This window comes from Cuculus canorus, chromosome 15, assembly GCF_017976375.1.
Source record: "Cuculus canorus isolate bCucCan1 chromosome 15, bCucCan1.pri, whole genome shotgun sequence".
Classification (NCBI taxonomy): Eukaryota; Metazoa; Chordata; class Aves; order Cuculiformes; family Cuculidae; genus Cuculus; species Cuculus canorus.
The window spans coordinates 10,104,018-10,130,111 of NC_071415.1; the positions used below are offsets into that span (position 1 = coordinate 10,104,018).

General features: G+C 55.2%; 1 protein-coding gene across 2 annotated transcripts in view; it reads right to left on the reverse strand.

The window, feature by feature from the left end:
• RAI1 (retinoic acid induced 1) overlaps positions 1–26,094 on the reverse strand; it is a 76,200-nt gene that overhangs the window by 21,431 nt on the left and 28,675 nt on the right. The window contains exon 2 of one of the 2 annotated variants that reach the window (XM_054080426.1): positions 19,233–19,313. The exons of the other annotated variant lie outside the window; for it this stretch is intronic. The gene's annotated coding sequence lies outside the window, so the exon portion shown is untranslated. The remainder of the gene's footprint in view (positions 1–19,232; positions 19,314–26,094) is intronic. 2 annotated transcript variants of the gene reach the window in all.

The following is a 26,094-nucleotide window of genomic DNA, read 5'->3' on the forward strand; positions in this document are numbered from 1 at the left end:
CAACCATACGGCACGTCTTGGCAGGGAAACCATTCAACCCTTCCCCAAAAGCAGCTCCAGGAAGGGAAATTGAGGCCAGCACGGCTCCAGCAGACCCCGTGAGGTCCCTGCTTGAAACACCAAATCCCTAGACGTCCCTGGCCTTGCGGGCACCCGCTCTGTGCCATCACCCGGACCGAAGACACTGCTCCCACCAGGCACCGCCTCAGCCACCACCACAGTTGCCAGCCATCAGCCTGTCACCACCAGAACCGCCTCATTAAAAACCAGAAAAGGGCTTTAACATCTAGGATTCCTCCATGAGCAAATCCCTCCCTGCAGAGCCCTGACAAACTCAATGCACTGGTTCAGCCCTGCCACTCCCCCGGTCCCCCCCCGGGACCCCCGTTAGCGGCGGGTGCCTCGTTAGCCAGCGTCGTGCTGGCGATTGGCTGCAAGTCGTTTGCGGCGTCAAGCAGCTCTGCCCCAGACACCTTCTCATACGACTGGAGGCGCAGTACGTCCCAGGGCACTGTCACAATATATTAAGACACGGCGCTAAAAATAAGCAACGACAAAAATAAGCAAGGAAATCGCAGTCCCTGCCTGCCCCTGCCGGCCTCGCGCGGGCAGAGCCCCCGCCGCCACACGCCGGCTGGGGAAGCACGGCAGGAAAGAGAGGATTTTGCTGGGTTTTATTAATATGACACGTTTTTCCCTTCTCTCCGCCCCCATCTCCAGCCTCGCTGGGGAGAGAGCCCTGCGGTGACACACAGGGCTTGGTGACAAATCATCTTGGGGTTGGGGGGTGGTTTCTCTGCACGCTGGTGGTTCAGGGCATAGCCACGTCTGGTGCTCAGCCCCACGTGTCCCCCAAGGCTGAAGCGGACCCCTCGCCCCCTCCAAGCAGCCCAGGATGGGGCTCTGCTCCCTGATGGAGCCATCCTGGAGGCTCAGCACCATATGCCCAGCCATGGTTCACTGCTGGAGGATGGCAGGGTTTTGGTCAGCCCCGCGTTAGATGCAACACCCAGGCGGGTGCCCCGCATCCATCCTCATCCTGGCAGCTCCCCAGTGAGGCACACATCTGCAAACACCTTATTTTCCCTGCTCACTGCTACTCAGGCACATGAATGACAGCACAGCACAGCCCATGAGATGGGAGCTGGGAGCATCCTTCCCCCCAGGGATGCATTTTGCACCACGGCACCCAAAGAGGGGACAAGAGGATGCCTGCACCCATCCCACTACCAGCACCCACCCTGCTGTCCGCACCCCGTGGGGTCCCATCCTCCGTGTCGGGTCCCTCAGGGACGTTGAAGGGACCAGAGAGGTGGCCCCTGCTGTCTCTGGGAGATGAAAGGGCAGCTCCAGGCTGAGGGACGGCTCTGTGCCTCCAGCTGAAAGCGTGCAGCCGCCCTGCTGCCTTGGCTGTGGCTGGAACGAATGCATGCACATACCTCTGCCCCGGCACGGGTGTTTGCTCTTCTCTTCCGCGGCTGTGATTGATTAAAGGATCAGGGACATCTGAGAATGGAGGCAGCAGCGGCAGCAGCAGAAGCAGCTCCCTTTGGACTTGGAGAGCTTCCTTGCCTGCTGCTTGCTGCTGCCGTTGCCTGTCAGGCAGCTTTTAATCAAGGTTTGCTTATATCTGCAAAGGCCTTTCCCAGAGGGATGAAGGGAGGAAAAGAGGGGGGGAGAGTATATTAACATGCCAGCCACCCTCCCTCTCCCTCTCCTTTGTTTATGGAGAGGGTCAGTGCTTGGAAACGGCTGGCAGGGATACGGAAAGGCGCTTTGGGGGTGCTGGGAGCACAACGTGGCTCTAAGCAGATCCGGGTACCACAGCATGGCCGTGGGTACGGAGGGTACTGGCACCCAGCTGGGATGCGCTCGGTGATGGCAACGGCGCACGGAGGGAGTGGGACCTGGCAGCCAGGGCTCAACAGCTTCCTCCTGATGGCCCTGGATGCATGGCACAATCCCCATGGGTGGGCACGGTGGCGAGGCAGGGACCAACCTAGACAACCTCAAATTGGAGTATCAGCCCAGAGGGAGCAGCACTGTTCATTAGCCAAGACCAGCACCTTCCATACACTGAGAATGGCCATGTGGAAGGAATACAGGCTCCTCCATCCCTCTCCCAGCCCCGTGGAGGGTCGGGACTTCCCATCCTACAACAGCACCAGGGTCACAGCTGGGAGCTCCAGAGTGGCCACGTCACAACATCTCATCTTGCCTTCTGCGTCATGAGCTTGGGCAACGATTCCAGGGCTGCAGAGGGACCAACGCTGGCCCCAAACCTGCTCTGCAGCACCCCAAGCAGGGGTTTACCTCTAGACACTGGGAATTTGGCACACAACAGCCAGGCTGGGAGAGCAGCACTCATCGTACCACAGTATCTGCTCCAGCCACCCACTGAGCCCACACATATCCATGCAAGTGGCGCGGGAGGACGAATGACCCCCAGCCCTGCATCCCCCCATCGAGCGGCGCATCTGCCCCTGCTGCCATTTGTGTGCATCACTTAGGCTCTCCATGTTATCTTATTGCTCAGCTAATGACCTGCTAAAAGTATTATGTGAAAAACCGCACTCTTAGCCAGCCATTAAACTGGTTAGGACCAGCGGGTCATGCTTTATTGCTTTAATAACTGAGTTTATGAAAGGTCGTCTCATAACTGATAACATGCATAATTTTTGTAACTTAATTAATGCTGCTAATATACTGGAGTTTCCATCAGCTGCTGTTGCAACTGATGTGCAGTTTGCATCCAGAGTGGGGACAGGGAGAGCATCCCATGCCAGGCTCTGCCCTACCATCCTTGCCAAGTGGCACCCATGGTGGGAGCAGGGTGCGAATCCACCCCGAAACCCTGCCGTGCCACTTTTCCGCATCATGCCACTTTTCCTTATCAAAGCATCCCATCCAAAAATGCTCCAGCTGAGAAGGGAATTGCTGTGAGCGGGCAGGGGGCAAATGGGGCCAGATTCCGGCTCCCAACCCAACGAGGCTGTAGAGAAGTGGTGTCTTTGCCTCCCCCATGCTCAGCCCATGCCGCAGGTGAGAGTGAACGTGGGACTTGCAGTCAGGGAGAGTTTTGCCCAGTGAAGGACCAATGGCCTCAGCAGGATGGCATTCACTCCAGCAAGCCCATACATCCCCACCTGGAGTTAACACCAAGCAAAGGAGCTTTGCCCCAAGAGAGATTTGGGGCTGTATCCCAGGAGGTTTCTCCCTGGGAGCCCCTCCACTGACCCTGCTTCTTGCAGCGATGCTGCGGCTGGCACAGGGTTGGCTCCCGGGGGCTGCACATCAATCGCAGCCCTGCAGAGGTAAATGTCACGGAGCCGGCTGCCTTTCTTCCCAGCACTGTATTTTTTAAGGACAACCTACTTGACAAGAACACATTTTTCTCATTAAAAGAGGGGGGGAAAAAAATAGAAGCAAACAACTTCTCCCCACCGGCCCCAGCGCCCACCTGAGGGGCTGAGTGGCTGCGGGGGGAGCTGCCAACCAGAACCATCTCCCAGGGAGCAAACCCAGGCCCTTCCTTTGCAAAACAACAAATGTAAATAGGAGCCCAGGTGCATGCAGTGTGTGAGTCCCTGATATGCTGCCACCAGCAAATCTGGTGAGCTGCGAATCCCCGGCACCGTGCATCCAGCGCTGCAAATCCGAGCTGCTCCAGTCGCCTGCTTAGTTTTGCAAATTCTTTCCTGCTGGCTGAGAAAAGCCAATATGTCTGCTGCTCCCGCTCCAGCGCAATAATTGTTCAGCGCTGGTTATCATCCTGCCAGAAAGGCAGGAGCTACCGCTGGGGCACTCTGCTTGTTGTAAATGCAGCTAGATGATTTCCTAGCAAATGCAAGTTTTCCAAGGAAGTGGGTGGAATCTGCTTGTCTCTGATTAGACAGCTTGGGTTTTTGTTTTCCTGGTGCTTTACAGAGAGCAAGAGAGAGAGAAAGAAAAAAAGAGGCATAAAATATGTGGCTTTCCATCCCCTCTGCCCTGAAACACAGGCTCGCACGCATCCCGGCGATGGTCCCCCTGGGACGTGCAGCTTTGCCCACACTCTGAGCAATGATCCTGTGGAATGAGGCTATGATCTTTCATCAATCATTGCTGAGCGCTTCTCCCTCCCTGCGCCCGCTTCCCAAGCCGTGCCCGCTGCGAGCGTATGGCTCTGCTGCTCCGCTTTCCCTTCTCGCCTCCAAAAACCAAAGGGTGTAGGGTTGGCTTCCCCAGTGCCCACGAGGTCAGGATCCTGCACAGGGCTGGGGGGCACATAGCAGTCCCTCTGCCTCCCTTCCCAGCTTGGTATGACTGAAGGATGCTTGGGAAGGGATGCAGGATGCTGGGGAGCCCTTCCACAAGCAGAGGCTTGCAGGACCACTGCTCACGGGCAGGGTGAATCCCGAATCCCAGGGCAGCATCCCCGCTAACCAGGATGCTGAGAGGGAGGTGGGATGAGGACAAGCCCTGGGGCTGCAGAGAGGCAGGGCTGCCTCCCCGCCCCTGCCAGGGGCGGAAAAATGACTTGAAATTAAGACTTCCTGATGTTTGGGGGCTTGGAGACCTTGACACCCCCTGCGTCCATCTGGCTCTTCCCCTCTCACGGCGGCTCATTCCCGCGTCCTCGTCTATCCATGAATACCAATTATGGTTTAGGAGAATGTATATCTGAGATGTGCAAATACAAAAGGCAGGAAATAAAAGTCATCTCTTACTGAAGAGGAGAGGTAACCATGGCTACCTGGGACCTCATTTAAAACTGTGCCGGCCGCAGGCTAAAAGGCAATGCTTCCTATTGTTACACACGTTTACCGAAAGCTTTGAAAACCCCAAAAACCAGCTGGGAAGTAAGAATGAAAACGAGAATTGGAAGGGGGGGATGATGCAGAAGATATTTATTGGTGTTTGCAGGCTGGTTTTGCATCCCCCCTGCGTGAAAACAGCCGGCAAGCTGAAACTTCAAATGAGCAACTCGGAGGGAGCCGGAGCGCCAGCGGCTGCGGCATCGTGGCTCTGGCGCCACGTGGCAGCCGGCTGGGAGCCTGCGCAGCAAAGGCAGAGCTGTGGCTCGAGCGCTTGGAGAGAAGCACACCCGAGAGGAATGTGGGGAGCAAGCGAGCCTGTGAAGGGCTCCCAGTGCCACAAGCCATGCTGGGATGTGCTGGGAGGTTGGTGGGAGCTGCGGGCTCCCCGTACCATATCATTGCTGCCTGCTGCGGCAAAGCCGGCACACAGGTACGCTCTGCCCGCTGGCATGGCCTGTGGTCGATGGGATCACAGGGATGCCCCAGGCATCCAGGGCTTGCCGAGCTCTCCTTTGGCCAGGAATTGCATGCCGAATCCTGCACCATGCAGCAGGGATGATTGGGGAGTCAGGGGGTGACCCTCTCCCCCAGCCAGGTCCACAGTACCGGCGCAGACATGAAGATGCTTGCTCGCTGTCCTGGGATGCCCACAGAGATGCCTGGGCTCTCCAGCACATGTAACCTGCCCCACCTGCCCCAAAAACTGGGAACACTGCCCTCCTGCCACCAGCCTAGCCAGAGCCTCACACCACTCTTGAGCTTAAGGTAACAAGGCTGATGATAGAGCACTTAAATTCCCCATTTTTCGGTTGAAGATCCATCCCACCTGCCATGCTAGTGGTGTGCTCCTTGTCAAAGCAAAGCTGGGGAGAAGTGAGCCTGCACCAGCGCTCGCCTTGGAACAGCCACAGGGTCACTGAGGTTCTGAGGGTGGCTTTCCCCATGGGGACGGTACCAGGATGGCCTCCCTGTATCAACCACAGCCAGGAGCTGCCAGGGAGGGATGTCCCAGCAGGGCCACCAACAGGAGCTGGTGCTCCTGGAGAGAAGCCAGTGTGGGGCACCAAGGAGGGCGGCAGCTCTGGTGCACTTCTTGGCAGGTGTCAGCAGTCCACTTCTGGGTGACAGCAGGTCCCTGCTCCAGCCTTATCCCATCTGACACAAGCAGCAGGTGATGAAGATTCCCATCCCTATGCTCACGGGTTTGCCACCTATGCCCAAAGGAGGGATCAGTGCTGGATGGTGCTGTACCGATTCCTCACCTGGATAAACTAGCTCCCCGCTAGACTAAAACCCTGCGATGGCAAGAGAACCAGCAGCTCTCCTGCCTACCGGCAGGCTCCTGGGAATGGAGAAGCCCCACTGCTTCACCAGTGTACAACTGGGCAGGGTGGCACAGGAGGATACACAGCAGTGGGACCAGATACAATTCCCGCTCAAGCACTGCTGCTGTCTGCACCTCATCCTCCACACCCAGGGTTACAAAATGCTTTCCTGGCAAGGAAACGTTAAGGAGAGGATCTGGGTGCCTGGCAAAGGCTTACCAGCATGCACATCCGGTGGGAACCACCTCGGTGCACCTCGAAACCAGACACTGATTTCACAGAGAGCTGCGCTCAGTGCATGGCACCAAGAAGCACCAGTGAGGTTGCAGCCGAAGGCGATGCTCGCCTCCACCCTGGCACCCCCAGGTTGCTTCCACGGGCTACCACCAGCAAAGCTTTCCCCTGTCCGCTGCCGGTATGGCCGTGGCTCCCAGCACCCCCCTGCCAGCGCGCCAGACCCACACCTAGGACCACACAATGGGGCTGCAGGCAGGAGCCCAAGCCAGGAATTATGGTCTGTACAAAAGACAATGACAGTGAATCTTGTTACTGGCTTTTCAGCAAACGTAATTCCTTTTTATTAGAAAATTAAAGGGTATGAAAAGCTTTCCAAGGCTGAAGAGCTGAAATGTGCTTTCATAAAATATGCGGCGTCTGATAAAACGGATTTGCTTGTCTGCCTGCCCTGGCCCCCTCCCCCTCCTGGTTATTATTCCTACTGGCAAGGTGATGCCTTTTGCCAAAACACCGATCCCAGCGTGGCTGGCTCTAGCCCACGGAGACCATTGAGGACCACAGCAGCTCGCTCACACCCCGGCCATCCAGCTGTGAGGCACCATGCAGCTTTTTGAGGGTTGATTTGGGGTTTTTTTTAGTTAAATAGAATCCAGAAGGGCAATTTTTCCCCTCCAGGGTTGCAGGTAAAGCCTGATGAGAATCTAAATCATCCCCCCCAAACTCAGCCCTGAGGATGCAGCAGCTGCAGGCAGGAGAAGAGGTGAAGCAAGGCAACGGTGAACACAAAGCGATGGATTCCCCCCCAATTATTGCACAAACACCAACTATTAAAAACCTCTTGGGGAGCCCTCTCCTGAAGAGAAAACTGTGCCACCCCTCTGTACACCAGCACCGAGCCACGTGTGAGTGGTGCTGAGCGCCTGTGAGCTGCCGACACCAGCCAGCAGGCAGCTAAGGTAATCCCAGGAATCTCGTTTGCTTCCCTTTAATCGTTCCCTCTCTCTCGCTCTTTCATCTTTCCAATCATCCAAGTCAACCTTCCAGGTTTGTGAGAGCTTACAGGTTCCTCGCGTGCTCATGCCTGGGCGTGCAGGGCCGGCACAGGGGACTGTGGCACCATGGAGTGATGCTCACAGGCAGTGCTGCCTCTTCCACCTTTTGCGGGCAGTACGCCCCTTGCCAGCCCTCCAGGGACAAAGATGGCAAAGTCAGGGCCTGGCTTAACCCTCCTGGTTTTCTATTTCCATTACTGGGGGCAGTTTTCCCTCTGCAAGTCCCTGGGGTTGAACGGCAGTGGGATGCATCTGTCCCTGCACGGAGATCACCACAACCCAGGGGTGGACGGGGCTGGCACCCTCCAAGTCTGTCACCCTTGTCCTGGTGGAGACTGGGGAGGGGGAACAATGACCCCTGGGTGCCATCGATACCCCAGCTGGGAGAGGACCTGGAAGCCCTGGCCACTGTCCCCAAATGACTCCAGCCTTGGTGACAGAGGGGCAGGCGGTGAGGGGATGGCAGCACTGCCATCACGCACCCGCTGCAGTGCGCAGGACAAACCACCGGACACGGCGCCACACGGCTGTTTGGGACAGGCAGCAGCCAGTCGTCTCCCCGCCACCGCATTGGGCACCATCACTGCGTGGAGAAGCAAACCCAAGAGCAACACCGCTTGTGCCACAGGCGCATGCATCCCCGTGTGCCCCCTTCCTCCCCTCGCAAGCAAACGCACCGTGACCCAGCTACGGCGGCTTCTCCCTTCCACCCCATCCGCCCCAGCGGCCGCGGCCTCCCCGTGCCACCGGCAGCGCCGTGCGTGTGACGCCTCGCCGGCTATTACCACAGGAAGAGCTGTAACGCTACAGCAAACCTCCCCGCTCAGCCCTGCTACAAATCAGGGTCAGGCAGCAGCGCTGTTAGACAGAGCCTGCCGCTACGTGCTCCTGCTCCTAATGTCCTCCCTGTACGCTTAATGGGGACGCGGAGGAGAGCAGCGCGGAGAGGCAGTGGCTTGGCCCCTCTACCCATCTGGGGGTTGCTGCCCTCGGATCCAGCTCCCCCGTCACCATGCCAGCTCCGAGCCACGCGCTCAGCGGCAGAGCTGAGGGTTAACGCCAGGAAGGCACGGCCGGGGATGTTTTCTCCCCCAGGGCTGCTCTGGCTTTACCTTTAACATCTGCAAATGTGGTTAAAAGTTTGCCGAGCCTATTTTTAGAGCCTCTCACCACATGCAATTTCTCCATCGTGAGACAGGAAATGCTGATGAGGTTCTTCGCCACGGAGCTGCTTTCTCCTCCCCAGACGGCCTCCAAGCTCCTCTGATCCACACCGTGCCGCCACACTGCCGGCCCCTTGGTCCCCACTTCCCATTGAGGGCACTGCATCCTGCGGTGGCACCTACGGCCAGCCTGAGAGCCAGGAGAGCTGCCCACATGAAACCAGCTTGCCCTGTGCCTCAGTTTCTCCAAAGGAAAAGCATTTTGCTTTGCTGCCCGCTGGAGCAGTGATGAGGGCTTGGCAGCTGCTACATCTCCTCAACCATGGGATGCATTTGATGCACCGGCACCAGGCTGCCAGCAAAGAGACCCCAGCAAGGATGCCCACCACTCATCCCCGTGTCCATTGCTCACAGCACTGGCTGCTCGGTGTTGCCCTGCCATCCTATTTAACACAAAATGCTTTGGAGCCAAAGTGGATCCCGGCTGCCCCGTCGGGCACCAGCCCTTCTGCCGCCTGTCACGAGCGTGGCTGCGGCTGGGCGGCACGGGTACCTGCTGTTTGAATGTCAACACCTCATTTATACATCTTGATTGGCTCTCATCAGCCATGCTGCGTTACACCTGATTGCTCCGAGCCGGCGCGGGGTGCCAGACTGCAGCGCGTAATTTCATTTAATTGGCCCTCCATCCAAAGCAAAACAGAAATAGAGGAATAAAGAAACAATAAAGCATCCTTCTCCATAAAAAAAAAAACAACCACCCTGAAATCTCTGCCCTTTTGGGGTTGGTTTTATTTTGCAACCATAAGCAGGCCATGCTGTGGGCTGTGGGAATTCCTTCCCGGCAGCACCGGATCCTGCGTGAGCCGTGAGATGCTTTGCCACCCCACGGGCTCCCCCTCGGCCCGCGATGAGCCCAGTGCTTGTGTCATGCTCGCCTGTGCTCCTTCTCCCACCCACTCTCGCAAACCACTGAGGCTGAAATTTCAATTAAGAAAGAGAAATAATTACCCGCCGCTCCACATTTCCTCTAAAATGGTAGCCAATGCCAGCAAGCCGAGTCACAGCCTCCCGCCGCGTCCTGGCACTCACCGGCAGGCTGGCGTTCGGCTGACATTTCCAGGATAATGCCAGCCCAGCCGCCGCTCACCGGTGGCTGCCACTGCAGCCATGCTGGGCAGCCAACACCGCGCGGATGCTTGGAAGAGATGCTGGCATGTTTGGTGAGAGCAGGGCTGCCGTGAGACCACGCTGCCACGGCTTCACCTTGTGCCGGGTCTGAATCCTCTGCCCGATGCTGCTCACACCCGGTCGTGCCCTGGACTGGGGTGCCAGCCCCCTGCTTTCCACCTGGCAGAGGTGATAATGCCTTGGGTTACCTCTTCTCAGCCCCGAGTCGCACGCTGTGGGAAACTGCCGTGCTGCTGTCTCCGACTGCTTCCACGCACAGGGATGAGGAGGGTGAAAAGGCAGGAACAAGAGGACAGGCAGCAGCCTCAGCTGCACTGGTGGCACTGCTGGTGTGTGAGGTAGCACTGGGGAAGTGCAGATCGATCCGCCTTTGGGTCATGTTCCTAGCTTGGGGCTGTAGCAGCCTCCTCCACGGTGCTGCTTCAGATGAAAGCCCCAACCCAGCGCTTCCTGAGGCACCTCAGGTCTGCCCACAGTGCCAGGGAATGGCTCTGCTTGTATTTACCCCTTTGATGTCCCAGAAATCACCTTTCTTGCATCATTTTATTGTAGCACAGTCAGAAGAAAAAGAAGAACAAACCCCATTGAGATTGGAAAGGGCGCAAACCCGCTTCAGAGGATGCTGCAGCATCCCACAACTGTTCCTGCACCTTCTCCTCGCCAGCAAGCCTTTCTCTGCTCCAGCTCGTGCCCTGCTGTAGTGGCACAACCCCATCATGGATTCCCAAGACCAGTCCCTGGCCAGCACAGATGGGGTGCGATGCAAATCCCAGGAGAAGTCAGAGATGGACATTGACCCGGGCACAAGAACCTCCACCATCACCTAGATGAGGACCATAGAATCATAGAACGGTTTGGATTGGAAAGGATCTTAAAGATCATCCAGTTTCAACCTCCCTGCCATGAGCAGGGACACCTTCCATTAGGACGAGGATGAGGAAAGGAGGAGCACAATGCCCAGGGCTGGCCTTGGGCTTCATAAACCTTGCAGGGCTGTGGTTCTCACCTGCCCACAATGTTCCCAGCTTGAGCGCCTCCTGCTCCAGCCAAAACCTCCACGGAGCTCCAAAATAGCCAGAAGCACCAACTAGGTGCTGAGCTCGGCTCAGGGAGATGCCACGTCTGGGTGGTGGGTGCCAAGATGGAGCTCCAGGAGCAAGAAGGCAGCAAGACTTGCTGTGAAAATGGGTGCTCCCCACACTCCGACAGATACAAATACGCTGCTGCCCAGGGACTCCATGGTAATCGGCTTGTGTCACCATGTGCTACAGGAGCTGTACCTTGAGTGAATAGTAATTATGCTCCTACAGCCCTGGCTGCCCAGGGAGCTCAGCGGGTGCAGCAAGCATCCACACTGCTGCAGAACAAGCTGGTGTGGGTGATGCGGTGTGTGTCCCCCACCAGACCTGTATCCTCTGCAATCAATGGGGACAGCATCTTATTTTCTCTGGATATTTTTCTGTTCCTCTTCCTATAAGCTGGAGGGCCGGGGGTGCCACAGCAAAGGCTGCGAGTCCCATGACTCCAGCGGCAGGAGATGCAGGAGCCCCCGCCAGCGATCACAAGAATGGGGAAAGCAGAAACCTCAGGTTGCAGATTAGCCTCATTTTATAGGCAGGGAGGCAGAACCCTCCCGTGGTTCCACATCTCGCCAGAGACCACACAGGGAGCCTGGGGAAAGCCAGAAAGAGGTCACAGGTCTCTGCAGGGCGAGAGCATCCTCTGCCTTGGAGGGAGGGAGCTTAAAGTCAGCAGAACCCCGCAGCTCCCTCAAGACATCGCCACACCCCAAACTTCACGTAGGGCCACATGCTGCACCCCTTCCTCTTATGACCCCAAACATCCAGCCCTGCAATACCGGCGGGGGCTGCAGAAACCAGTTTGGCAAAGAGAGGCTCTTTAACCAAGTTTAAATGCACTTCCCTTGACTCAGTTCCCAGTTCAGTGTAGATGAGACCCAACTTGGCCGGCAGCCACGGCGCTCAGCTATGCACGTCCCTACCAAGAGACACATTCCTCAGCACTGCAGCTAAGTGCAGCACAGCCTTTGAGGCCTTCACCCCTCCTTCAATGATAATTTATGCCCTCTGACCCAACTCCCCCTTTTAAATCAGGCTGATCAATAGAGAAATCAGACAATCCTTTTAAGAAACTATCTCATCTGATCCTTCCAGCTAATGATCTCTGCTCTTCTTAGAGCCGTTTGCAGATATGCAGCCCAGGCTGCCAGGGGAAGCGGGAGGGAAAAAAGCCACTGGGCCAAATTTCTCCTTCCCCAGTCCAAGCAGAAGCAGTGGCGTTGCTACCGATTTGCATGGAGTGAAATGGGAGATGCCAACCCCATCTTCTGAAAAATGCTTGGATGCATTGGATGCTGCTGAGCACGGTGCTTGCAGGGAAATGCTGGCCCGTTTTGTCGCTGAACATGCCCTCCTTCCAGCCCAGGAGCCTGCTGAGGATGTTCTTCTTCATCCTCGTTCTTCTTGCAGCTTCCAGCTTCCCAGCCTGGCTTTGCATCACCTCCCCTACCAAGAAAACACAGCAACACAAAGCACCAGTCCCGAATCTGCTTCCTGGCTGAGCTGCGATTGCCATGGACAGCTGTGACACTCCTGGCTCTGCTGCACACAGAGGAGGAAGCTGCAAGCACTGGGAATCTCCATTGCCTGGAGATTGGCTCTCCATCACCTGGCCGGCAAACTCTTGCACCTTGTGGGACCCTTGCTTTATTCTGGCAGCAAAAGCTCATGTGTACAGCCACCTTCTGCCAACAGAGGAGCTAAACTGGACTGGTAGAAAAAGGAGAGATGTCCAGTGTGGCACTTCCACATGGGAGCGCTTCGGGTGGATAATGGCATAGCAAATGTCCACGGTGGAGCCTCCAGAAGGGCTTTATTAGCAGATGCCTTTCTATTCAACTGGCAAAGGAATGGGGTTAACCAGCAAAGAGGGAAGTGCTGGAGAACCCTTTAAGTCTTCAAAGCAAATCAGCTCCTGGAACAAACAAGCTCGGTAGCCAAATGTCTCCTCCTTTGTGCACACTGGGCTTCTGACATTTATAATGTTGCCTGAGAACCACCCAAAGGAAGGATGCTTTTCTTGCACCTAAGGGCCATTTCTCACCCATGCAGTCCGAGATGGGGATTCCTCCCCTGCCTAGGCAGGGTATGGCCCCCAGCAACCCCTCCCCACAGGGACTTCCCCCTGCAAACCACCCAGAAGGCAGGATGGGAGTGTGCCCTAAGGATGCTCACCATCCTTCCCACACCCATCCAGAAGCAGGCTCTGAGCCCAGATCATCTCCACGGTCCTCCCACCACGTATTCCCTCCCTCCCAGCCCTTGCTCCAAAGCCAGGCAGCAGATGCAAAAGCCAAAGCGTCTGAAGGGTGGCTGCAGCGCAGCGTGGTGCAGGTCCTGCCACAGCAGTCACAGTGAATTACAAGGTATTAGAGCCCCACGTCGCCGTGCCTCTCACGCAGCAGCAGTCACGGTGAAGGACATGCTATGATAGGACTAGAGTCTCCTCCAGAGAATCCACTCACCAGCCTGGTGAAAGGCAGTGGTACGAACAGGCCAGCCCTGTTCTATAGATCATACAGCGACAGGCATGGTGAAGGACACGCTATTACAGGACGAGGTAGTGCGGGGGTTTATCCAGCGACAGCCAAGCTGAAGGACATGGTGTCGGGGGGGACAGCCGTGCCTTGCTGGTTCGTTGAGTGCCCATGCCTTTGCAAGCCAGCAGCCGTGAAGGTTTTTAATTATTCTTTCCCACTTTATTGAGCATCTCATTTTCATTTATGTGCTGGACATCTCCACCTGAGAACGTGGCCAGTGCTCCTCCTTTCCAGCGCTGCTCCTGTGTCCCCCTCCCAGAACAAGCTGGAAGGGGACCCATCTGGTGACCTGCCCTGCAGCTCCTCTGCACACCCCACATGACATCAAGGACCATAATGGAGCTGTGCAGAGCCTCCTTGATGCTCAATGTCCCTCCCCGCTGGAGCACGAGCACCGAGCGCCAATTTTAGTGGCTGCCATAAATGCAGCAGGAGCGGTGTCCCCTGGTGAGGCATCGAGCGGTGACTAAGAGCGGAGATGACAATAAAGCGGAGGAAGCAAGGTCTGACTGCAAAGCAGCAAATCAGCCCCCTGAATCCAGCTCAGAGACACTGACTGATGATGTTCCCCCAAACCAGAACAGAGACCAAGCCCTGTACGGGCACGAGCCCAGTCAGCAACGGGGAACTAGAACTCTTGGGCTCAGGCTGAGCTTGGTCCTGACACTCGGTTTAGCTGGAAATCCTGTAAAAAGGAGGGGAGAAAAGATGCCCCATATCAGGACGCTGGGATAGAGTTCAAGCCTCCTTAGCAAAGCACACAGACTGTTGCACAGTCCCAATGTACAAATCTACCTTCTTAACACGCTCCTGGTGGTAAATGTGGTAGAGATCGTGCACAACTTGTCAGACCAATGCATATTTATGGTGCTTTGGCACAAGAGATACAACCAGTTGGGATTTTTGCTCGGCTCTACCACTTGGGTATAGTGCAGCCACAACAAAACCATTTGAATACCTCTTGTTTCAACCAAGGCAGAGATCCAGGCTATTCCCTGCAGAGCAAGTGCCAGACCTTGGGCCAAATTAATCTCCGATGGATCTCCATCAACTTCATGGAGTTACAACCACAATTTGGCCCATGTCTGACATGTAAATCTGTTCATTTTTCTTCCGAATCGTCCAAATACTGCAGCATTTGTTAACGCAGGAGAGGGACGCATCCTCTGGGAGAGATCTCTTTGGATACCATGCCAGCCCTTCCTTTTTTATTTCCTTTGCTGCCTGGGATAAAAGGTGAGCGAGATGGCCCACAGTACATCTGAGCTGTTTCGGAAAGAAATAAGAATCTCCTCCTGCCATTCCCAGTCTTTGATAGGCAGGTGGGATGCGAGCAGGAATAACTCAATCAAGACAGAGCAATTTTTAATTAATTTGTGGATCCCTTTGCCGGCTGATCGCCTTGGAGACAAAAGGGAAGCCTCTCCTTTAACACTTGTGTGTGCCTGGTACTCTGAGCCTCCCCTTTCAACCGACACATCTTTGGTCTTGAAAGCCGCACAAAAGGCAGAATTCCTTGATCTTTTGCCTGGGCTTTTGCTAAGATGGAGACACACGAGGGGGAGCCGAGTTGGAATTTTTTTAGGTTTCTTTTCTATTTTTTTTTGAGAATATAAGAGCCCAAAACGCACACAGAGCGGGGTGGGGAAGGGGAAAAAAAAAAAAGAAGGGGGGAAAATAAATTCTCAAACGCAAGAAAGCAGAGCGGTTTCCATCGACACCTTCTGCCCAGCCCGCTCCATCCCCAAGGGGAGGGAGTTGAAAGGTTCAAGCTACATCAAGTGGTGAGTAATGCAGCGGGAGGCTCCTGCTCAGGGCTGGGCTCTCGCCCTCTGCGATTGCTCCTTGCCCTGTGCCCGATGCTGTGTGGGGCAGAGCCCAGCTCTCGCCCTCCCCTTCTCCCCTCTTGCCAGCGACAGTGGGGCTGCGGGAACTTCCTAGGCAGTGACTGACACTACAATTATCGATTGTCGGCTGCAACGGCTTGCTCTCGCCTCCCCCCCGTCTTCTCACTTGTTTTCTTCTGTGCAGCAGAGTGCCTGCCTTCAGAGACTGCTGCTGTAAAAGGCTTGGATTGACGGGGTGTCAAGATATCTGCTGCCCCTGGCTTTTAACGTTCCCTTGCAGGGGGGAGCCAAAAGAGCCCCTGCACTGGCAAAGAGAGCTCAGCTAGCTCCAAAAGAAAGGAAGCAATGAAGCCTTCTCCTTCTCCTCTTTTGAGGAGATGCTCTTGAACCACAAGCAGCTTTTTCTGCCTTAGCCTGATTGCGTGCGTCTTGGAAATCTCAAGATGCTGGGAAGGAGGAGAGGCGGTGTGCCAGCCGGCCCCCGCCACTGCCTTCATCCTGCCCAAAATTGAGGCACCCAAGAAAAACATCACCCTCCCCACCAGGTCTCCGAGGGTGGCACACACACGTGATTGTGTGCCCATCAGATCTAGCCGTGGCCATTTCAGAGACAAGGAGGGCAAGAGGCAGATGAGGTCACCCGGCAAAGGCTGCAGAAGGACCAGGACTCCCCAGCCTGGGTGCATCCTCTGCTGCTTGGCACTAACAGCATGGAGCGATCAAACCAGAGGGTTTTCCTACCAATGACTGGCAAAGCAGGAGCTCCAGCTACCCCACTGGGTCCTCCACCAAAGGCTGAGATGTCACCTCAGGAGGCCAACCTGCCTGATGGCCCTGTGAGCCAGGGCTCCTGGTCCTTCACGCGCCGCATCCCTGGCTCAGCTGGCCACCCCTGGCAAATGCCTTCCTTATAAAACGGGGATGGCAACCTTCCCACAGAGGTGTTTGCAAAGCCTGGCTGCACCTTGGGACCGCAGCTAAGTGTTACGTGCCGGAGCCAGAGGCCTGAAATTAAAGCTGGCTCCACAACCATCGGTGTCGACACCTGGTGATAGGAGGAGAGGGATCGATGATGGAGAGTCTGTCGCTCCTGATGCATCGCTGTCAGGGTCAATACACAATTCTCAGGGAGATCAGATGTCCAGGTTAACTGCTTTGCCTCCCCGCTAAGCTGACGGGCTGGTGGAGCCTCATCCTGCCTGCACATCTTCTTCCCAGGCCAGATTCAGCCCCACAGCCACCAAATGCTACTGAGAGCATCCCCAGGGCTCATGGCTCTTGTTTTCATCCATGCAGAGCTCAAGTGTAGCTGCAAAAGGTGCCCAGAGATGGAAGAGGGACAGGGGGACAACAAGGACCTGCCCCCCAGAAGCTTTTGGCTGCACCAAACCAGCTTGCTGCCACATGCAGCATCATCACGGGACCACGTGCAGACATGGGGCTTGGGGACAGCCACCGCTTCCCCGTGGTCACAGAGCCACTGGCCACCCAAGGAAGCCTGGGAAGGGAAGTGGGGTTGACGGGACTCCTGTGGGGGAGCCCCATCTGCCAGTCCCCCTACCCGTCCCTGTCCTGAATCGCTGGGCAATGGAAATGGCACAAGTCCTGCTGGCTCGGTGGCCGTCCCCCACTCTGCACCCTGGGCACGAAGAGGATCCATGTGGCTTTGGCACGACGCCTTTGTCCTCCAGGTGACACTCTGGCTGCCGAGAGCCACCGCAGGCTCCCGTGGGCCAGCAGAGCAGTGACAGCGGCGCTGCACTGTGCCCTCTGTGCTCCAGGGTACCCCACAGCCGTGTGGGGTTCCCTGCGAGTACTGCAAGCCCAGGCAGGAGGCACGAACTCTGCTTTGCAACCTCACTGTTGTCTCACACCACGCAGGATCCGTCCCACAGCTCAGGGGGTTCCTGTGAGGATGAGAGCCACCCACAACCAGATCGCAACTTCCCACGCCGGTTCCACGGGGGTTCATCCGCACATCTCCTCGTCCAGCACGGCACAGCCAGCAGAAGCCACGCAGCCTTCCCAGGGGGAATCTGGGGGTCTTAACCTGCTGGTAGCCCACAGATCCAGCCTGGGGGGACACAGCATCGCACCCCAATCTTGCTGTAGCCAGACTCTCATCAGCCCCCCCCAAAACGCCAAGAAAACAGACCGCAGCATGAATAACAAAAGCAGCGATCACTAAAGACTCTCCCAAGAGGCTGCAAGTTCTTCAATTAGAGCTCTCATTATAGGAACGAGAAACTCCACGCCGTCTTCTGTACGGATAACACTTTTTTTCCCCCTCTCTTTTAAAGAAAAAAGAGAGGGAGGGAGAGGAAGGCTGCATCTCTAATGCAACAGACAGGTCTGCTGAGATTCACTTTGGCTCTTATTTTGACTTTCATCTAAAAGAGCTGCCCTGGGAATCCATTAAGTCCAATTTAAATCGGCTCTCCGCCCTCACGGCTTCTCCCCGCCTTCGTGGCCCCCCCTGGCTCCCTTCTCCCCCTCTTTGCAAGCAAACAAACACAAAAGCAAGGCCAGGCAGGGCAGGCAGTGAAGGGCAGGCAGCGAAGGGCAGCACCAGCAGGGTTTCGGTCGTTCCCCAGGGATTACAGCCCTCCCCAGGGATTTTTATTTCCGCCTAAATAAACACAATCTGGCCACGTTTGGATATCGCCACAGTATCACCCACCTCGGCAGTGCTTTTGGGGGGCTGACAGGGTTTCAGGACCCACTTCTGCTCCCCAAACATCCCTCCCCTCCTCCACACACAGGCGTATTTTCCCTTTGATTTTATTATTTTTGAGTACAATTAGCTCCATTAACGCCGCAGCCGGCAAAGTTGGATGGGATATAATCACTTCACTCCAGGTTTTCTTTTTCCCTAGCGAGTTTCCCCACCCCAAGACCATTCCTCTGCCTTTGGGAATAGCCCCCCCACTGCAGCCCCACAGCGGGGCGAGGGACGAACCCCTCGCCTTTCATCTCGCCACACTCATTCAAGCTCCGCTTCTGTCGTATAAGCAGTTTTCCAGCTCCCCCCTCTCCCCGTAGCACACCCGCTCTGCATTGCATCCTATTCATATGTTTTCAATCATCGCCGTTTCGTTATTTAAAACAAAAGCACACGCTCCCCCCCCTCCGCCAGGCTCCTCCGTTATTCCCTGGTTTGTTTGTTTATTAATGTCAACGGAGGATTTGGGGGCAAAATCTGCCATGGGAGCAAGGGAGCAGGAGGTGAAAGTCCCACCGCGGGGTTTTCCAAAGGCACAGCCAGATGTGCAAACCCCACGGTTCCTTGGGTTATCTGCTAGATTAATTTTTTTTCTTTCCCTGCCCCGCCAGCCACCGAATAAAAGAAAGAAAATCCATCAAGTCAGCGTTCTCACGTGCAGACAACGGCAGGGAGAGCCAGGCGCCCGACCTCGGCACCGCCGCAACTTTTATAAGTATAAACCCACGCACATCGATAACTCTTCAATCAAATAAGCCTCCCCTGGATGATTTCCCCCTGCAGAGGCTTTCGCAGCCCCGTGCCTGGTATTATTTTAACTTTGGAAAAGTAGGAGGCAGGACAAGCAAAATGAATCCATCCCTTCCCCACACAAATATTCCAAGTCTCAGCTGTATCTTTGTTCAGACATCCATCAATCGGCAAGTCAGGAGGATTTTTGGACCGGTTGCAAATTTCTTTATTACTTCCAGAAAAGCAAAACACCCACCCCTCCTCCTCTGCTGCTGCAAACAGGACACACCGACACACACACACACACACACACACACGTACACCCCCCCCCAAACTCCGCGATGCCGGCACCGTGCATCCATTCAATCGCAGCGGCACACGAGTTGCACAAGAGCAAAATAAATCGGGGGGGAAAAAGCTCTTTCTGCACACACTCCCCCCTCCCTCCTCCGATTCTGCTGCGGCTTCAATAAAAAAAAAAAGACAGCAAAAAAAAAGGGATTAAAAAAAAAAAAAAGGCACAAAGATGTAGCTTGCAACAATACCTGCGCTGGTCCTCGCTCTCTCCTCTCTCTCCCGCTGGCTCGCTCTCCTCCTCTTCCCGAGCACAGTAGCCAGATTAGATCCTTAGAAAAAAAAATGTGAGAAATAGCACAATTCTCCCTTTTTTTTTTTTTTTTTTGCTTCCCTTCTCAGCAGCCCTTCTGAGCTCCTTCACTAACCATTATTCATAGACCACTAGGGGATATAAGGTAATTAGAAACGGCCCTATAGCATCCAGCCTGAAAATGTAATGCCAGCGGTAGGAGTGGTGGAGGGCTCTGGCTGCGGGCGGCTCCGGCAGAAAGTGCTCGCTGGAGCTGGGGACGAGGTGAGAAGAAGGGTGGAGGAGAGGGCGAGCGGCAGCGGGTGCTGTTGGCTCACCCCGCAAACACCAGCGATGCCCGGCACCCGTTTGGGGATGGTTTAGGGGTTTCTTGGGGTTCTGTGGGGATGGGGGGGAATTGGAGTGGGCTCGCTGTGCCCGTATGAGCCGTGCTGGGGCTGCGTGTGTGTGCGTGTGTGTGTGTTTGTGCCAGGAATAGCAATCAGCAGAGGCAGCACACAGAGCGCAAAAATGCCATCATGCAGGGTCAACAGAAAGCTGCAGACATTTTTTTTCCTTTTTTTTTTTTTTTGTAGGCTTAATCCTCTGGAGCGGGGGGAGAGGGAAAAGGAGGAGGCTGCTGCCTTCCTTATAGTTTTGATTTTTTTCCTCTTCTAGCCTCGTAGGATCAGATTAACCCCCCCTCCCCTCCTCGCACACACACATACACACACACCAGCCCCAGCCATCCCAGCCCTCCGCTGGGGAGATGCTGGAGTCAACACAGGGTGGGATGCGGATCTCGCCGCCGCGATGAGCTGGGTGGGATGAACTAGGTGGGCTCATGCAGCAGCAGCGGGGAAGGCAAGCAAGCGGGAGGCAGCGCGGGGGGGATTGGAGGCAAATGAACAAATCACACCTGCAGCTTTCTGTGTGCCGTAGCCAGCTGCAGCCCAGGCAGGGATAGACAGGAAAAATACAGGCACACAGGCTCCCAGCGCCATGCATCTGCAGGGATTTAGGTACACGGTGAGCTGACAGTAGCTCTTTGCTGCGTGCAGTTGCTTTAGGGGGGATATTTTAAGAGAGGAGGGGAAAGGAGACGGTAACAAAGAGCAATCCTTCCCACACACCGCTATTTCCAAAGGGTAAATCAAATCCGGCGCAGAGGTGATGAGGAGGAGTTGGTCCCCTCGCGAAGGGAAGCATAATGCTGCTGGCCAGGGAGGGCTTTGGTGGCCCTGGCACACCGGGATGCCCGCGTTCTGCCGCCAGCGGTGCCCACGCGGGCTGGCCAGGGTCGCTGCCGTGCAGCTCTGTGCGCACTGGCTCCTGCCCAAAGGGTGCAAACGCCCAGCCTTGCCTCCTCCCACGACTGCGCTCTGAGCCTCTCTTTAATTGAACTAAAGCTGTTCACCTTGATAACGCAGCACGGCAGCAAGTTTCCGAGCCGTACGCGGGGGGCTGGAGAGCTATTTGATCCACTTCCAAGGTGCTCCCTTTCAATTCAACCCCTTGCTCTTGAAGGATGGATAACCAGGCCCTCTCTTTTCCTTGTTAATTACTCGAGATAGTAGGCATCAAGCTGCAAACAGACCAAACCTCATAAGGGGACCCAACACCTGCCAAAGCACCGTTTGTTATCGTCTCCTCCATCCCCTTTCTCCCCATCCTCATCCCCAGCTTCATCCCCAGCCCCAGCCTGGCTATTTATAGCCAATACACCACAGCATGCTCATGGCCATCTCTGCCTTCACACGTGCCTCTCTGCAGGATGGTAAACTGAGCCGGGACCTCACGGCTCTCCCGGGACTCGGTATTTATCCCCTACAACCACTGCTTCCCCCTGCCCTTCACTGGGAAAAGCTCCTCCATCATTTGGCACCACAGGCTGTGACTGCCGCCCTATAAAGCCAAGGTGGGACATAGCTCATGGGCATCACTCCCAGCTTCTCCTCTGGGACTGAGAAAAACACTAAAGGATTTGTTCTTTTTACACAACAGCCCCATAAATTCAGCAATCTGGTCCATCCAGGTTGTTTTCCGGCTCTGGTATGTTTGAAATCCACACCTCCGGGAGATTTCAGGTGAACCTCAGCCCTGCTCTCCTTAAACCCTGACCTCACCGTGGCGAGGAGCAAGGGTGAAACCACAAGCCTCTGAGAGCCCCATATGCAAATTAAATCACCACCAAACACTTTGTTTTTCAGATGCTATGATTTTTCTGGCAGCTTCATAGTTCTGTGATTTACAGGTTCACAAAGGCTGATTTCATGACTTCTCAGCACTTCTGAGACACTGGCACCCACATCACCTCCATCTCCATGACAAGGCTGTGCCTGTCTCAGCCCAACCGCCAGCTGGGTGGGAGACCATCTCCTACCACAGCAATTAACTTTACTCATTAAAACCTCCAAGCTCATAGATGATGCTGCTGTGCAGTTGTGAGGATGGGAAAGTTTCCATCCTCCCGGTGAGATCCAGCTCCAGAGCATCCCTGTGCGTGGCACACAGCCTCCCACCACGGCTGTGGATACGGCCCCGTGCCCCTTGCGTTCACCAGCTGTCCCTACAAGAGCAGATCTCACCCTGAGGAACCTCAAACCCATCACGATCGGCATCGAAAAGTCTCTTCTCATCCTCCCTGCCACGAGAGCAGGGCTCACCTCGCTGATCAAAGTTGGAGGCTTCCCTGGAAGCAACCCCCCCAACACCTACCCTGGAGGGCTAAAAAATAATGACTCATTGCAATGTCATTTCTGGAGCTGCTAAAACAAAGGCGCTTTGGCTCTGTCACCGTCTCGCGACCTACAAAGATAAGCCTTCCTCCTCTGTGCTGAGAAAAATGAGCTTTTCTCCACCAGCCTCCCCTTCCAACCAGCCCTGCTGTGCTCTGCTGACATGGGGTCACCAAGACCTCCCTGGTACCTACGCGGGATGCTCTGAGCTGACTCCCTGCTCATTCCTCTTCCTCTCATCCCTCTTCCTGGCTAGGTTTCCACCAGCCCCATTCCCCATGACCCCAATGGATTTCTTTCGTCCCCTGGCCAGGGTGACACCTTGCACCCAGTGCCACACACCCTGCACTGAGGGCTCCTTACATGGAAAAGGTTGTCCTGCTCAAACACTCATCAAGCTCCATGCACCAGCTTTGAGCGGATCCGATGGATTTTCATTTCCTAACTTCGCCCTTCAGGCCATTTCTAATGAGCTTCCTCACACTTAAAAAAAATTAAATCCTTCATCTTCCAGCATGGTGTTGGAGCAGCAACGCTCAGGATGACTGTGCCTGCGAGGAGGTTTGGAATTAATTGTATCGCGGTCACATCAGGTTGGGGCACCATCGCACTGACCTCCTCTGACTGACTCCTGCCTGGGACCCAGGGCACAGTCAGAACTCCCCTCCCAGTGCAAACAGGCTTTCTGTGGTCTTGGAAAATGAATTTACCCGGTATGATGTTCAGCCGATGCAGCACAGCCCCAGCAAGGAGCCACCGATGTCCTCCCATGACCCTGGCCTCTCGCTGCACCCCATGTCCCCATCCCCAAAGCCCCCTGTGCATACTCTGCCCGCTGCACCGGGTCCATCCACCCTCCCAGACTCATCCCTCCCATCAAGAGAGACGAATCGGTCCCGAGTGCCTTCGTTTCCCCTAATCAGATGTTTTAATGAGTTTCTCGGTGCTGGGAACATCACCGCTTCACACCACCGCCCCCTCCGTGGCCGGCACTGCTCCCACAGCGTGCCGAGGCCCCTGCCGTCTCGAAGGCTTCCTTGGTGGGAGAGCAGTGATTATTTCTCTCAAAAGGTCTCTTATAATGGAAACCATCTCTCCATCCCTCCTTGGTCTCCTCCTGCCGTGACCCAGGCTCCGTCGAGAGGAGCTCTGCTCCAAGGCAGCACCGTGTTTCCATGGAAAGAGTGAATAGCAGAGTCTTCCCAGCGGTTTATTAGAATTCCTTTTACTTCGATGGAGAGTTTTAGAGCGAAGTAAAAAGGCTTTAATGTGGGGCTAATGGAGCCCCTGGGAAGTCCAGGAAGGAAATCTCCCCTGGAGAAGAGGAGGCGTGAGGAGAGGGAGGGCAACTTTCAAGACAAATTCCTGGACAGGTTGAAATTTTTTCACAGGAGCCATCTCAGGCAGCAAGAAATGGAAATGAACGTTTGTTTTATTTTTAACAGATGTTACAAAAGACCTGCCAGTAATTCAGCGAACGATGCAAAACCTAGATCCCACTCACTTTTCCCGGCATGTCTCCCATTCCCTCCCTCTCCTGCTCGGTGAGAACGCCTGCATTTAACATACCATATTTAAAAAAAAAATATTAAGCAATAAAATAACAATTGTAAGCCACTTCATTTCCTCCCTCCCTAAGGCTTTGGTTTCAGTTTAAATCCTTGGTTTGAAGCAGCTATTAATTGTTTTTAATAAATTTCTCTGTCTCCTCGCATTCCCCAAGCTCGCTTACTCGCCCGCACTGGGGTTTCCCTTCTTTCCCAGTGCCCTGTCCTGCTCTCTCCCTGCCATTCCTCCCAGGAACAGATAAACTGTTGACTGTGCAAAGTGTTTGGAACAAAATGACCACTGCTCTTTGCCTGGGGATGCCCCAGAGTGAAACACAGCCCGCAGCCTCCTCCTTAGGGGAAAATGCAGGGATTTGGCTGTTTAGGAGATGGGGAGATGGCTCCTTCTTTTCACGTCTAACCATGGAAAACCACTTTTCTCTTCCCAATACTTGGCTTTCCAAAGAGTAAGGTCCCATGGAAACCTGGACTGGGCAAATCCACACGCATGACCACATGTGAAGGTCACGGCTCCCACGTGTATCCCACACAGGAATGCCTGGGAGAGGCCACGGCTTTTTTTTGCACAAGGGATGGTGCTCTCCCAGCTCAGACTGACAAGACGAAGGGCAAGAAATCCAGATTGATTCTCTGCCTCGTTTTTCACTAGCACCCCTGCATACACAGCCCTGAGTGGGATGCACTCCACAGCCCATCATCCCACACATCAGCACACCTTGCACTGGATTCATACTGCACCGATGCCTTGTTTGCAGGATCCCAGGCCGGAAAGGAGAAGATGGGCTCCAGAGAGCAGCTACAGGGCAGTGCTGATACAAACCGGGGCTCCCTGCACCCTTCACAAACCCTAAAGCCATTCCCTGTCTGATTTCCAGGCAGAAAATGGCATCCGTGTGCATTTCCAGGTGACAGAAGAAAACTGGCTGTTTTCACCAAGCTTTCTGCTCTTCCTGTTACAATTGTGCACCTGGTTAGCAACTGTCGGAAAGAGGTTAATCACAGTCCTTAAATCAGGAACCTCGTTGCAGTATGCTCGGGATGCACATCTGTGCTCTCTACGGCTCATCCTCAGCGGCATTTGGGTGAAGGTAATATGCCAAAAAAAACCCCAAACCTGAAAAAATAACACCATTTTTTCCCCAAAATGAGTGATAAGCATCCCAGACCGCGGGGCTCTGCTAATTCCTCGAGCCGGTCATGGCCTGTTTGAAACACTCGCTGTGCCCTAAGCCCTGACACAGCTCTGGGATAAAGGCATTTGGGGTAACGCGGTGTTGGCACATCGTAGAACAGCCTTTTAAAGGGTTTGGTTTTTGCTTTCAGGCCAGTCTTATGATAGAAGAGAGGCGTTGTCACCTCAAAATGCCTTGGCGAGCATGATTAATCCAGACCCAGAGCTCAGCCCCGCATCCGTCGGCCTTTGGCAGAGGACAGGCTGGAGCTCTGGCAACCGCCTGGCTTTGCTTTTGGTTTTCAAGCGCTGCAAAGCCTGGCCTGGCCTGGCCTTGCTATTTCTAGGCTCATCCCAAGGGATCACCCTGCTCTCCCTGTTTTGGGAAAACGAAGCATTTCAGAGCACTGGAGCTCTTCAGGGAAGGGCCCAGCTGGTGTTTGGCTGAGCCCCGGGCTGCTCATGCCGCAGAGCCGGCGGCACTAACCGCCAGAGACAGAGGCTGTTACGCGCGTGCATGCACACGCACGTGCACAGCCCGGAAAATGGAGAAGAATTGATCCCGGAGGCAAATCTCTTTTGTTCTAACCCCGTTGCTGTAACTGGATCTCCCCAGGTTCTCGGCTCAGGAGCCGCAGCGGATCACATCACTTTTATGCCTTCTCCCGGTGCCAGCTTGTCACATTTCCCCGTTGCTGGCGGTCGGGAGGGGATGAGCAAGAAATGGGAAGGCATTGCTCACGGCGCTTGTTTACCTTGCTGCCACGCACGAGGGGTCTACGGCGGTAATGAGCAAAAAAATCCAAGCGGGAGCAGACTGCAGACCTGCTGTATGAGACCACCCCCAACTCACAGGCTACCCCTTATTAACGAGGTCCCCCCACCTTCCTCCCCTCCAGGCTCCCTGCGCCCCGACAGCCTCCTGTCTTTCCCCGCTGTCTCGTTTCGACTGCAGAAATGCTGATTCACAGAGCCGGGCGCAGGAGGCGTTTGGTAGGCAAGAGAGAGGAGCAACCCGGCTGCTGCTGCTGCCTCTGCGCAAACGCCACCCGAAAGCACCCGACCTTCCCGAGCGCTTTTACACCAGTGATTAGTGACAATGAAGTCGCTGCAGATTAAACCACTCCGTGCTTATTCCAGCACCTCTTACCCAGCGACTCCCTCGCCTCTCAGCAAGGTGAATAGATCCTCCCCGGGAGAGCCCCCGCGCTGATTTTTCTCCCTTTTCTGCACAGGGGAAAGCAAAGTGAAAGATTTCACGCCACGTGCCCAGCGGCACGGTGACATGCCAGGATAACCGGGATGGGGATGGCGAGGATGGAGCAATGTGGGAGGTAGGGTGGA